Source organism: Hippoglossus hippoglossus, chromosome 9 (genome assembly GCF_009819705.1).
Source record: "Hippoglossus hippoglossus isolate fHipHip1 chromosome 9, fHipHip1.pri, whole genome shotgun sequence".
Lineage (NCBI taxonomy): Eukaryota > Metazoa > Chordata > Actinopteri > Pleuronectiformes > Pleuronectidae > Hippoglossus > Hippoglossus hippoglossus.
In genome coordinates, this window is record NC_047159.1 from 16,730,090 (window position 1) to 16,741,733 (window position 11,644).

An 11,644-nucleotide genomic window follows, 5' to 3' on the forward strand; every position below is an offset into this window, starting at 1 on the left:
CAGGTAAATAGATAAATAAATATGGCCATGAAATAAACCCTGAAATAAAAATAGCAATTTGACTCCATGGTGGTAGCCTTCAGTTGTCTTAAAAACTCAAAAGATGTTTAGTTTGTCCAGCCTGAGCTACTGTAGAGAGGACCCACTCCCGATGTAAATATAAAGTATTTAAATATAAAGGGCCCATTCTAGTTTAAAGAAAAAAAAACTATTCGTACACTTTAAATCATTAGACCTGTGAAAACATCACTAGGATTAATTTATATTCAATTTCTGCAAATAGATCCCTTTCACCTAAATCTTACACACTGAACCTTAAAGGTTTTGGTCAGGCTATGAATTGAAGTTAATGGAAATCCTCATAAGCATAACTGTGCAAAACTGTGTGTGTGTGTGTGTGTGTGTGTGTGTGTGTGTGTGTGTGTGTGTGTGTGTGTGTGTGTGTGTGTGTGTGTGTGTGTGTGTGTGTGTGTGTGTGTGTGTGTGAATTGTGGTTGGGTTATGGTTAAGGTTAGACATGAATTGGTCACGGTTAACGTTAGGATAAGGTTTTAGTTAAGCTGTCCACGATGAATGGAAGTCAATGCAAAATCCGTATAAGGCTAAGCTGTGTGTGTGTGTGTGTGTGTGTGTGTGTGTGTGTGTGTGTGTGTGTGTGTGTGTGTGTGTGTGTGTGTATGTGTGTGTGTCCTCCTGGGCTAAAACAGTATCATTTCTCAAGTTTTTCTGCATTTTCCAGCCTCAGTCACAAATATATCACTGTTGTGGAAATAGGGAGAGCAGACATATTGACTGATGGTGTGACCCTCCTTAAGTACTGCTGCTGCTGCCTTTTCATTGATTAATGCTCATGTGTGCAGACTGGGCTTTACACCGTGTCACTAAAGACGTGCTTAATTTATTCATTTGTGATGCAGGGTTCTGTTTATTCAGAATTCATGCAGATTAATACCAGTTCGCAAATTTCATCATCATGAAAAAGTTTTCCAAAGGAGTGGAGCTCCAGCTAGAAATTCATTACAATTTCCCAATTAGGTGTGTGTGTGTGTGTGTGTGTGTGTGTGTGTGTGTGTGTGTGTGTGTGTGTGTGTGTGTGTGTGTGTGTGTGTGTGAGAGTGAGAGTGTGAGTGTGTGTGCATTGATTTATTTGACAGGCTACGTCTGTGACTCATGACTTGTTTCTCGTTTGTCATGTCCTGTTGCTTTTAATTTTTTTTTATCACATCTCATAATTTGTGAATGGTGTTCTCTCCATTGGTTTGCATTTGCGGTGATTGTTGCTTTGAAACGAGAGGAATGAAGTTGTGTCTTGTAATCTTCCGGGTCAAAGAAGAGTTTAATAAAACCTCCCGTTCCTGGTTTGGAGCTCTGCCACTCATCAGATCATCAGCAGCAACATTGGTTTGACATGTCGGGTTGTCTGACACCTCTTTTGTCTGATGTTTTCATTAATGAGTTCACAGATGTCAAGGGAAGTGACCCGTTTTTGCGAGAGCCAGGTGGATTTTGGCAAAATGGATTTCCCAAGCAGTATGGATTTGTACACACATAAGGCAACACGTTAAGTAAAAGCCGGAGAAAGGGTGATGATTCAGAGAAAGGATATTTACTGTGACAACATGGGTAGAGTATCTTTACCTGAGATTGTTTTGCAGTGACCTGAAGGATAAGCACCTGAAAAGAGCAGCAGGGCTCAGTTTACCACTTAAAGCTAAATATAGAAAAATCTGATGAGTTATTTTCTTGCTGAGAGTAACATGAGGGGACCACTCTTCTTAAATAACTTGGTGAAAATGTGAGTAAGCATGTTTCTCTTTCTCATTGTATACATAAGTTTTCATCGATTATCATTACAGCATTTATTACTTTCTTAATTCATGTTTAACAAAATCTAAGTTGAAGTCCACTCACAGCGCCACCTAGCGTTCAACAGCATTTTTTTTTACAGTGTTCTTCAATGAAAGGATCTGCATGGCTCTGGTGTTGGAACTCAGTCACATGACAGCAGATATGTGGTGTGATCAACCCCTTTCTCAAATCCTGGACATCCTGTCAATGACAGTCAATGTTGTGACCTGCTCTAGTGTTGTGTTCATTGATGTTGTCATTATGTCTTTAGTGGATTGCCTGGGATCCTTACTGTTCCATTAACTGTCCAATACTGTGGAAAGTGAGATTTCAATGTCTCTTCTGATTACAGTAGGTCTACTGTATGTTCTATATAAATTCCTGTAAAAGATCAAAACGCTTAGTCCAGTGAGAAATTCACGTTGCCTGTATTTAGAATCTATGCCTCAAATCGATTGTCAGGACTTCCATAATTTTTTCATGTCACAGCTTTACAGTCTCGGAAATGCTCCACAATCGTAGGATGTCAGAAAACCGATGTATCATTTCACAGACTTTCAAAGGGTAGAAATGTTAGAAACCAGATGCCGAATTCATTTTACTAAATTATTAACCTTAAACCTCAAATACATATCTTATTACGGATGTTAATACACCAGGAAACTGTAAAATAAAGAACCTTTAAAGAACTTCTATGTTTTGTCATAGATTTTGTTCCCAAAAGAACTTCAGTAGTTATTATTTTTTAAATCACATTGGCAATTAATCATAATAGTGTTAGTACAAATCAGTATCTGTTAAATGTTGAATCACATAGTGATTTAGGAAATAGGGACTAAAGGGATGTAATGGAAAACAAATGTTTTTCGTCTGCTACCTTTTCAAATATGAGCTACGGGAAAGGAGTTTATGCATGAATAATTTAAATTATTTTCCATATCTGATAGCCTGAAAACATGCTGTAAATGCAGACACAAATTGCAAAAAGAGCGGTGGAATACTCTGTTATAAATGAGCTGGAAAAATCCATGACTCAAGCAACAATATTTCTTCACTGAATTAAATCCTTTGAGTTAATTTCCATTTGGGAGGTCCACCTTGGGAGGACTTACAAATGTGCTATTTTTTTGACAAGGGAGTGAAGTAGGTCTGTGATGCATGAAAGTGCTCTCATTTAAGGTGAATACAAATATTTCTATAAACCCAATATATCCATATATAGATTATGTACAACATAGAGAGTGTGATACCTGCAGTATAGATCATGTCTCAGTACAAGGTGAGTGTTTTGCTGTGTTGTCAGCAGGTAGAATGCTGTTGGGGGGGTTGGACTGACATTGCCTGTGATGTGCACCACCATGGAGAGGTGGTTACCCTTTGTCATGGCTGCCACATCCATCAGCGGAGGGTCAGCACCTGGTCTGCGGCCACATGCTCGTGCTCTGATTGGCTCACGATCTGTTAAAAAGGAACAAAAGAGTGGCAGCCATCCAGGCGCCGGGTGCCCGCCACAAACAATGTCATCAGACCCTGCCATAAATATTGATGTTATTACTTGCCATGAGGTTGGTGGCGCAATCCTGAAATCCATCCTGCTTCACGGCCTCAGATTCACCCGTCCTGGCCGTCCGCTGTTTGCCTATTTTTTTTTAGGGGGGGGACTGTCTTAATTTCTTGCTGTTGACTTTCCCTGGCTTGCGAGAAAGGCAGTTTTTTCCCCAGAGTGCTCTGTCAACAGTCATGTGAAAATTGTTGGTGGGAAAAAAGTGGAGTGCAAACACAGTGTGTACACGAATACACAAAGCTGCCATCTTAAATTATAACCCGCATTCTCATTTAAGTCTGCCAATTAGGATTCAGTGAAACCCCGGCCCAGTCATATCTGTAAACAAACCTTTAATCAATCACGCACATGACTTTGCATAATAATATAACTTGCACTCTGCATGATGGCAGTACAGGGTAACATTATAAGTAACTTGATTCAGTCACTGCAAACAAACTGTGGCCATATGTAATATATATCTGACTCAAGGATTTTTCTTTTTTTGATAAGTTTATAAATAGATGCTATTTACAGAAACCCACCAATCTGCTGATGAATGACAGGTTGGACTGCCAAGGTAAACAGCATCCGTCTCCCTGTCTCGATCTGCAATAGTGCTCCACAAAGGAGTGGAGAGGAAATGGATAATGTTAATCAATGAGGACAGTTCATTTTGGCAGCGGCGCTCTCGAGGTATCTTGCATCACTGCCGCTGACAAGAGCTGATTTGCACCGTACAGTGCTTTGTGGGATCTGTGAGAGATTAGTGAATTCTTTTTTTTTTTTACCTGTGTCGACTGCCAGCGACATAAGACAGCAATTCTTTAAACCTCTGTTACACTGGTCAAAAACCCACTAACACCCACTAACATCTGGATTTTGTTTGTCTGGGAATGACACATTCGGCATTCACTCCCGGGTTACTTTTCTCTGCAGTAAACAAAGCTTTTCATTGGCCCTGGCTCTGATTGGCAGTAATGCAAACTAGCACCCGGGTGAACGTGCAAATTTGTTCTTCTTCTTTATTTTGACAGGCGCTGATGCTGAACTTTTTCTGCACGATGTTTTGACACGCATTGAACTTCCATGTGTTGCTGCGTAAACTAACTTTTGTCTACCAGCGAGTTGGGAGAGCTTCTCAGTTTCTGTCATGTTCGACGTCGCATACACGAAAACAGAAACTCCTCTTTTGGCAAATGGGAAAGGAGACAATTGCCTTTTTTGCGGGTTTAACCACGTTTAAATAACCCACGTATACCCACTAATTTTGGTTTAAAATAGGCATTCATCACCTCCACCAAGGAGGTTACGTTTTTGACTGTGTTAATTTGTCTGTTTCTCATCAGGATTCCGCAAAAATTCGAATACTAAGTGGATTTCAATGACATTTTGTGGAAGGATGGGACATGGGCCGAGAAAGCACCCATACAATTTTGGCAGATCTGTAACAAAGGGTATTCTTTTTCAATTTAGTTAACATGGTGAGATTTTCACCAAATTCCTATAGGGAACAATACATGGAATGGATCTTAAAGATTCTATCTGGTTAGGTTCTGGGTTTGGTTTTGCTCGTCCTGCGTGGGCCCAAACGGAAGGATTGACTTAACTTCCTTCCATTTCTATGGTCAGCTGTTTATTTCTCTAAATCCGTGCCCCTGTCAGTCTGGTTTACGGTCAGAACGTGTCCTGGGATTTCACTCAGTGTGGAAGTGGGAATCATATATGTATGCACACACACACACACACACACACACACACACACACACACACACACACAGCCTCCAGCTAAGTCACTATGGGAGTTCATGGCATGCACATATAGTGGCATGATTTGACATTAATCTTTAAAGTGGATTATGGGTAAATTGCATGGACTTGTAGCTGACTCAGCCCACTCGGGATGACTAACATATGCCCTTGAACATTGAGGGTTAGGCCTCTTAAATAACAAGCATCCTTACAGAGATTTGTCCTCATGTGAGACCCCTGTTCCCTCCAAAGCCTGTGGTATTTTAAACAGTTTCATGAATGGGCTCTCACTTCCTCCCTCACACTCTTTGCCATCACTGTCCCTCTGAAGTACAATGGGCGCTGATGATTGGATTCTACATTAAACCTGCTGGGCTGGAAAGAGAATTAGAATTAGAGAATTATTCTGGAGACCAGAGGTAAACATGACACTTTTGAGTTATTCCTTCTTTTTTCCCCTCTGCTCCCAGCATGCACCATGTCTGGTCATAGCGAGATTTTTACGAGGTTCATTCCTGAGGATTATGTGAGGTGTGTAACACCCTCCCGTCTTGGAATTTCCAATTTTTAGCTATTTATTTATTGTTCGTTCATTGAAACTGAATTTATTTATTATATGTATAATAACATAATATATTACACTTTTTTGTTGCCATTCGAGGGTTTATATGGTGTATATATGTGAAGAAAAGCCTACTGTAGTAGAATCTCTTCGGTCCACATCCCAGATGATAACATTGTTGACCCACTGTTTCATCTACATCAGTGGTTTGTTTGAGATATTTCAAGTCTTATTGTCAGGAATGTTTTGATCCAAAAATCAACAATGGTTTCCATTCTATACTTGGGGCAGATCAAAGCCATATAAGTCAGGTGCAAAGCCTCAGATTTTTTAGGTCAAAGACAGAAACCCAGGGTTTCTATTACATTCTGTTATGCCAATTTCAGCTGACATGGGCTTTTTGAAATAAACTCACAAAGTTATGCAAAGGATGATTCTATTACACAGAGACTCCAATAGTCAAAGTAAAAATAAGTTTCTTTACAAGGTCAAGCTTTTTCACCGTGTGGCTACATTCACACTTTTTGTCACTCGGTTTCGCTCTTTTTCTTTCTCAAATTATTTGCCTGCACAGGATTCTCATTGACTGTATTACTTGCAAGTCCCATTTCATCTCACCCTTGAGGCACTGAAAAAACTTCAAAAGGTGTGTGGGAAAAATTTATTTAACTTTCATTCACCTCAACAGAACTTTTGTGCCTCTGGCATTGATTTCTTTTGGGAAAGTGAGAACTGAACCTTTGAGCTTTGTGCCGTAACAAATGACAATAGCGACAGTAAAAAAGGTAAATGTGACTCCAAAGTAAACTTGCTTTGATTGTGTGTGTGTGTGGTGTGCACTTGCATTTCAGTGTGCACACATATCTGAATCTGTCAATGCTCTCTAACGTTGCTTCATAAACATAAATAAAAGAAATTCTTTTGTAGTCACAAGCAATCATCTGTTCAGGCAGATATTGTGCTAGAAATATTTTGCGTACCAATGCAAATGTCTACAAATCATCCACTTTGAATTCAAGTGAATGTTTGTCTCCCTCTCCTCTTTTATCTCTCTTCTTTATCTCTATATTGTTCTTTTACCCTATCTGGAAAACCTACAGGATTCATTAATTATACTCTGCAGTATTCATGCCTGTGAAATATCTGGCGTCCTTGGCAATCCCAGCAGTCCATTGAAGATGAGCTCCTGCTTTGCCACCCCGTCAACCATGAGACAGAGTGCCACAAAGCCACCTGTCAGCGGGCCGTTAAGCGCAGCTCCGGGCTGACCAAGGACTGACCGGGAGCATCTGTGCCACTGTTTGTGTCTAATACGCTAATGAGAGCTGTCAAGCTGTCGAATTCACTCCCGCTGCCCTCTGGCACTAACAATGGCACCTTCAGTTTGGCTGTCTTGAGTGACATTAACAAACACAGCCACAAAGAGAACAGACGTGTGCCCGCGACAACCACACTCTGACATGGTCGCAAACACACACACACTCACACACACACACACACACTACAACTCCAACCGCTCATACAGAGGTGGAAAACAAGAGGCAGAGAGATTTGTCGGCTTATTTCGATGTCAGTTAACTCTCTTCCCTCTTGCTGCCTATGGAGTCCAGTGTTGCTCAGTCACCGTGATGTAAGTTCACCTCTGCTACAGCAGCATTAAAGAAAAATAGAAAGATCCAACAATGCGTTTATGTCAGAATAAAAGCCCTGAGGGAAAAACAAGTCATCTCCCGCTGTATCGCTAATTTCACATGAGCATTCTTGATTGATGCCGTGTGCCAGGCTGTGCGACCTTTCGCCACCTCACGAAAAGACCAGTGCACGCCAGTCAATGGCCGACAGCGCGAGTGTGAGAGGTCTTATGGCGCTCCACTCTCAGGCTACCGCACATCCATCAAACGCACTCTGCCTCCTCCGAGCTCTCTTCACATGTTCCCCCTGCAGTATTCTGGGAGCTGACCTTGTTCCACAACAACAAAGACTTCCTGTTAAAAAAATAATATAGATAAATACAAAACAGACAGACACACACACACACACACACACACACACACACACACACACACACACACACACACACACACACACACACACACACACACAAACAACTAGTTGGGAAAACAGAGGTCCACATGGGGATGCTGGCTGAAATGTTGCTGCTCTCACAGGAAACAGGAAATGAGTTGATCATGAAAGGCTGTCAGCACTGTCTGTGCACAGAGGCACTGGAACTGCACTTTTTTTTATGTTAGAAAAAGAATATCACAAAACCATACAAATTGCTACTTATTGTAGCCTACAGTTCAGAGGCACTTTGCACACAAATGATGCGTATTAACAGCACTGCATCAGTCACTTGAGTGAACTTAGACACCAACGTTAAAAACCCCATCTCAACCCAACCGTTCTGCAGTTTCCTTTTTACATATGAGGAACGCAGCAGGAGATTAGCAAGGGCCAAATGAGTTTTCTCCGTCGAGTGGCTGGAATCAGCCTCAGAGATAGGGTGAGGAAGTCAGACATCCGGAGTAGAACTGCTGCTCCTTCATGCCGAAAGGGGACAGTTGAGATGGTATGGGCTTCTAGGGAGGAGGACCTATGGGCACCTTCCTTTGAAGGTATATCTGGCACGCCCAACCGGTAGGAGGGGGGTAGACCCAGAGCTCGCTGGAAGGTTTCCATATCCCATCTGGCCTGGAACACCTCGTGATCCCCCAGGAAGTGCTGGAAAGCGTGGAAAGGGAGAGGGACGTCTGGGATACCCTAGGCTACCTCCACGACCAGAGACCGGATAAGTGGAATACAATGGATGGATGGGTTCAGGCAAGGGGGGGTGCCAGAGCAGAACATGCAGGAGGCATCACAATATGTCTCATTCTGCTGCAGAGATCACATGTTCTTGATGGCACATCAACTATTGCGTCTGCCTTTTTCGCCGAAACCTCTTGAATCTTGTTGTCGTTCTTAAGTTTCCGTCTTCTACGTGGCACCTCTGTTTTATCCTGAGATCCAGACATTTTACTTCTGTACTTTTGCATCACATTTTACAGACATTTTATGAAGAGGTGGCAGGAAAACTTGAGGAAAATGTCCAGACTTTAGTGTATTTGGTTCACACTGCTCCTCTAATTGACAACTCTCACAATAAAGTGGGATGCAAAGGATGTACTCAAGAAACAAGTAGGAGGAATCTAATCTCAATTTGTTGACTTTACTGTGGGAAAATGCCTGACTCGATGATCTTTAAATCATTACCCAGTAAAATTAAGAAATAGTACAGTATAGTATATTTTAGTATGTGCTATTTCATGTCACAAAGAGGTATGTGATGAAAACCTCTCAAAGAGGTCACTGCGTTTGTATTTTCAAATACTTACTATAGGATCAGGCTTCAGTACAGAGTTTAAGGTCAGGGCTCTGTGTATAGTGCTGACCTACAGTGCAGGTATAAAAAGAACAGTGTAGAGCTCCGGTCTCATGATGCCATGAGGATGTTACTGTACGTGCCAGGATTTCATAAAACTCATCATCTATTCGTCAGCGTAAATGCTCCCACATGTCAGGCGGTGATAAGACATCTTATATATAATGCATATGCAGATGTGATGTGCACACATGGTGGAGATGCATTTTAATTTGACCCGATGAGAATCTGATGATGATGATGGTGATGATGATGATGATGATGATGATGATGGTGATGATGGTGATGATGATGATGATGATGATGATGATGATGATGATGATGATGATGATGATGATGATGAGTTTGTAATTGCAATTCTTTTGTTGCCATGATTTGCTCGCATTTGTTGTTTATGTTGTGTAACATGTATGTGTGTGCACGAGTTTGTTTACCAGCTTTTTCAACCTGCTTGATTATTTTTAGAGTTTATTCTTTTTAAATCCTCAGGTTTCCCCTGTTTTGTAAATACTGTAAGTATACAGCATACAGTATGTTGCGTTTACCTTTCTGTTCCCCATGTACATCTCAAGTCAATTAATTAAACATCACACACATATCCTGCAGTGGTTTTGAAACGTATATGGCTCACAGAGAGATTCTCAATATGAATTAAACTGTTTGATGTGATGAATTAAAAGGAAGGGTTCATCCAGGCCTTATTAAAAAGTTGCCTCCCATCACAGCCAAGGTCACACAAGGTCATGCTGCTTTTTCTCCACTTTGAACAGTTTTTTGCAGATTTCTCTTCTGCACAGTGTGCAACCTCGTAAAGCCTGGTCATTAGTCTTCAATGGATTTTTACAGTTCCACTTAAACATAGACATCATGCAAGCTATCAAGTTTCCTTTAGTACATATACAAATCTTGTTATTTTCAGTGAGCAATGCACAGGGGGAAAAAAACAAACGCAAAAATCTGCATAGTAATGGTATGAAAATTAATTCATACTCTTAGAACATCAACTTATACAATCACCTAAAAAAACAAATACGGCATTTGCATGTGACAAAAGAATAAAGGCGAAGATAGCACATGTCGACACATTTTTTTTTGATGGCACCTCATCTCTAAAGCTTATGACTTCTCGACGAGAGCTGAAAGCGGAAAATATGTAAATCCTGCTCAAATCTAGGCTCAAAACTAACTGTCACCAACTGGCTTACTTCTGCTCCATCTGATATGCTTGAAACCCCCCCCCCCCCCCCCCCCCCCCCCCACAACCCTCCCTTCTGTCTGCATCACCTGGGGAGAGCAGGTGGGTGATTCTTCGGAGAGCTCCAGCCTGCCAGGAGCTGACAGATCCTTTTTATCCTGCCAGAGATCAGACTCTTTATCTGGGCATGAGAAAAAGAGGAGCGAGCGCCAGGTGAAACACAGGTGCAACTGTCACACACCTGCTTTGGCACCCGTGATTTTGATCTGTTTGCCTTGTTCGGCTCCGTTTGGAGCAGTTGGAGCACTTGACATACGGCGGGGACAGGTGCATCAGAGGCGACGCAGGTGAAAAAGCATCTGCGCGGGGGCTCTCCTTTGCCCCTCTAATGATTCTCGCTTGACATTCAAAACCCATCCGTGGAGGTTATTAGCGTCGTCGGCCATTATGACTCACGGGCTGCTAATGGTGTAATGTTTTCTCCCAAACCCAGTTAAGCCCCCAGTTCAGTTTCACTAAACGAAAGTCAAAGCCAATCCCCAAATTCTCTCTCTCGTACACGTGTAAGCAGAGCGGGCAATTAAGCTCCTTTTGCTGCAATTTGTTAACAGGGATACTGACAAATATGAGCAAATAATTTAAAAAAAACCTCACCGACATGCATATTTAATAGTTGATCCATGTTTATCTGCTCAGTGTAAAGGACTGAGACACAAGGCAAATGATTTCCAGCTGCAGCAGCGCACTTCAAAGAGTTCAGGATGGTTGTAATTAAAGCAGGCATAGGATTCATTATTATGCTCATAAATCTCCCCTTGATTTCCCCTTGCTCGACATAAACTGGCGCAGTTGTTGCTCCGTTGCCTCGGCGGAAAAGTTCTGTTGGCTCCCGGTTAAATATCGAGCCATATGCAGTTTAGCTCATCTGTCACTGTAATTGTGAGATGATAGAGAAGAAGGCTATGAATAGTCAGACAAGTGGATTTGGATGTCTCCCCCCCCCCATCCCCTCCTCACCTATTGAAATTGCCTCATTGTGGTTATTTTGGCTGTTCATAGTGTTCCCATAGAATACAAGGGAGGAACAGGGAGATGTCTATTTTGTTTTTATATAGCTTTCCAATAATGTAAAAAATTATTGATGTCCACTCCATGTTGACCAGGTACCTGTTGGACTGGTGTTAAAGGAGGGCAGGGGGTGGATGAACCCGGTTAAAGTAGCTGTCCGCATATGGGACTTTAACCCTAACCCTCAAAGACATAAAGCAAACACACCCACAATGAAAGGTTGGACAATTTCATTTGTCTGCACTGCACCTG